Source organism: Pinus tabuliformis, chromosome 5_2 (assembly GCF_031772625.1).
Source record: "Pinus tabuliformis cultivar Carrire ecotype Pingquan chromosome 5_2, CPIR1, whole genome shotgun sequence".
In the NCBI taxonomy this organism is placed as follows: domain Eukaryota; kingdom Viridiplantae; phylum Streptophyta; class Pinopsida; order Pinales; family Pinaceae; genus Pinus; species Pinus tabuliformis.
Genome location: NC_142306.1, coordinates 80,693,540 through 80,696,833, shown reverse-complemented (window position 1 = coordinate 80,696,833; position 3,294 = coordinate 80,693,540). Strand labels below are relative to the sequence as shown.

The 3,294-nt window shown below is 38.1% G+C and overlaps 1 pseudogene; it reads right to left on the bottom strand.

Annotated features, from left to right (window-relative positions):
* Positions 1-715: 715 nt before the first annotated feature.
* Positions 716-2,003, bottom strand: LOC149157635 (exosome complex exonuclease RRP44 homolog A pseudogene; annotated as a pseudogene).
* Between the last annotated feature and the right edge of the window lie 1,291 nt (positions 2,004-3,294).

Sequence of the window (3,294 nt, the reverse complement as noted above, 5' to 3'; positions counted from 1 at the left end):
CTCCAAAATGATGCAGTTCAATGGGATCAATATCTTTACTTTACCTTCTTGCCCTTCGGTGCCTTCTTCTGGCACTTGATGGTGTTTTAGTCAGAATCGAGATTCGTGCCCCTCGCTTCCTTTGTCGTGATTCCCTAACATGTGAATCCTCGACAATTCTTGCTTCTGCATCTGTTGGACTTTTTCTGAAATAAATAAGAGTATGAAACTAAACAAAATCACGACCAACAATTTGAGCATTTCGATGTCGATAGTTCAAATTGTTAGCAATACTCGTCAAACGTGCCTGATCTTGAAACACAGTAGGTAAATTATACAAATCCAAAGCAACAACAAGTAATATGTGATCTATAACATCTTCATATCACCGAATTGGTGATGTAAAATGTGTATACAAGGGAGATGCAAGACCATAATGATGGAATTCTGGAGGAGTGAGGTCTCCACTGCAGAAATAAAATTCCTGGGTCATGCATCGTGTTGTAAGAATTCAGACCATCTTGTTAAAATATGGATCATCATCCACAACACGATCAAGAGAATCAACTAATGCTTTTGAAGATGAAATATCCAGTTCAACTCCGACATATGCTGTTATGCACAACAAGGGTTCAAGCATTGCTGGCGTTGGACTTGGATGACGCCTTAGAAGTGAAACAAAGGGAAGTGTTTTAATATTTTCTCAGCGACTGAAACACTTGCAACTAGAATAAATTCCTCGACCATTTAATTTGCCTCACTAATTTGATAAATACCAATATCAAGTGGATCATGCGTTTCAATATCTATGTCAAACTTAACCTCTGCAGATGCAAGAGTCAGAGCTCCTCTTTCAATCTGTCTGGCCCTCATGATCTTTTCTAATGAATTCATATTGCGCAGATCGACTATTATAGGATCAGCCAACCGACTGTCATCCATCCGTGCTTGAGCCTCAATGTAAGACAATGTTGCACATGACTTGATAACACTTTTGGTAAATCTCACAGAAACAATATCTGTTGAAGGAGTCATTTCCCAAAGAATTGAAAAGGCCAATCTTTCAACATCTAAATGGAGGGAGCATATATCTTCAGTAAGTGGTTTTGGGAGCATATCTATTCTTCACTCAACCAAGTAAACAGACGTGCCTTGTTCCGAAGCTTCTTCATCAAGAGGTGTACCTGGGAGAACAAAATTTGTAACATCAGCAATGTGGACTCCAACTTCGAAATTTCCATTTGGGAGTCCTTGGCAGCATAGTGCATCATCAATATCCTTGCAACCAGGTGGATCCACACTGAATACTCTCAAGTGGCATAGATCCTCTCGGTGAGGATCACTCAAATCTTCTGGTTGTAATGTCCAGGGCAAGGGTGGCAGGCAAGCTAGAACCTGTTCAGAAAATGCTCTTGTGTTGATGTCGTTCTCAATTAGAAAAACCTCAGTTTCTGTAGCACGATCACCTATTTCTCCTATCGTCCGCACATAGTGACCAAATGGATACCGTGATAACCGATCCCATGAATCAACAGCTACAATGATCTGCTTGTCAATGAGATTTCCAAGTTGGCGGGTTTGAATTCGGATTTTAGGTAATCTGTGATCAATAGATACAAATAAAGCGTTGACAATTCCACCACCACCTGCAGGCATAGGCATTGGCTCCAGAGACCCACAATACGAATGCCAATTCTGCTTAATTATACCAATAACACACCCAGTTGGACGAGCTGTAATATGACCTTCAAACCCCTTGGAATTCTGCTCCAAAATGGCATCATGAGGAGCATCATGAGCACTATTTGGAACTAGGTGGACCTCCTCATCTTCATCTTCTTCATATTCTACAATTTTCATTGTTTTCCCTTCATCCCACTGATCCTTAGGCAAGAGCTCCACTGCAACTACATCTCCATCAAAAGCTCGATTCATATTATCACGTCCATAAATTATGATCTCGTCACCAATACTTTCACTACCAACATAGGCCTCAAGTGGGTTGTAACGATTGACACAAAGTTTCCTTTTTCCATGTTTTTGTTCTAGTCCTTGATTCCATTAACTTTGCATTCAACTGTAGTTTCTGTTTGTTCATCATCAAAATAGTAATCTTGATTTTCTCATCCTCTAAAAATGTATTTACATCCTCTTTTATAGATTCTACATGTTTAAGTGTTGTATTTTCAATAACTTCATCCTCTTTGACATTAAGATCAGCTTCATTGGAATCATTATCTTGATCATTTTCTGCAACATCTTCATTTTCATTGTCATCATTCTGGTCAAAATCTTCTTCTCCTTCTTCACCTTGTTTTGTTTCCTCACTATCGCTATCATCTTCCTTATTATTGATTTCCTTTAGACATGCTTTAACTTCTGCACATGATTTTTCTAATCACTGATATACTTCTTTAATTTTATTAACTGCTCAACGCAATAAAGACGTGAATGTAATGGCCCATATTGCGGCAAACAATGTTCAAAGACCCGCATGATTATACTGTGCACCATGGCTCTGATACCATTGAAGCAACAAAACCTGTAGCTTTTTGACTTAATATAAAAATACACAAAGGTATTTTAAATAATAATTTATTAATATATATAAATGTACAAGTGATAATGACTGTTACAATGAGGACCTGCATTTATACCTAGGCAGGCGTCCTTTCAAAACTAGAAATGTCTTTTCATTTAACTTAATGACTATTTAACATAATCAATATTTTATTATTAAATATTAACATTTTTTATATTCACTTTATTTTATGTGATTTATATTCGTAACAGAGAAACGACCAAGTTGGGATCACTTATGGTCTAACCTGGTACAGGAGGAAATAAGGCAGAATACTAGAGATGGTACTTCATCCAAGGGAGAGGATGAGGAGAACTGTGCCTTGGCTAGAAAGGAAAAGAAAAGGAAAGGGAAGAAATCCAAATCCAAAGCAGAATATAGTCAATGGGGCAAGAAGAAAGACTTGTCTAGAATCAAGTTCTTTCACTATCATGAATTCAAGCACTATGCCACGAAGTGTCCACACAAGAAGACAAGCAAGAAGACCTCAAGAGGAGTAGAAGGTGAAGCTTTGGCTTCATATTTTGAGCTTGATTTTACTCTCATTTCTTGCATGACCAGCACAGTGATGGGAATCATGTGGTACCTAGACAATGGTGCCTCATTCCATATGACGGGGAATAGAGATTTTTTCAGTGATTTGGAGGAGAAAGATCTCTAGATGCAAATCAAGATGGGAGATGATGGAAGGTATTATGAGACCAGGATTGGTATAGTCACCTTTCATATGGATT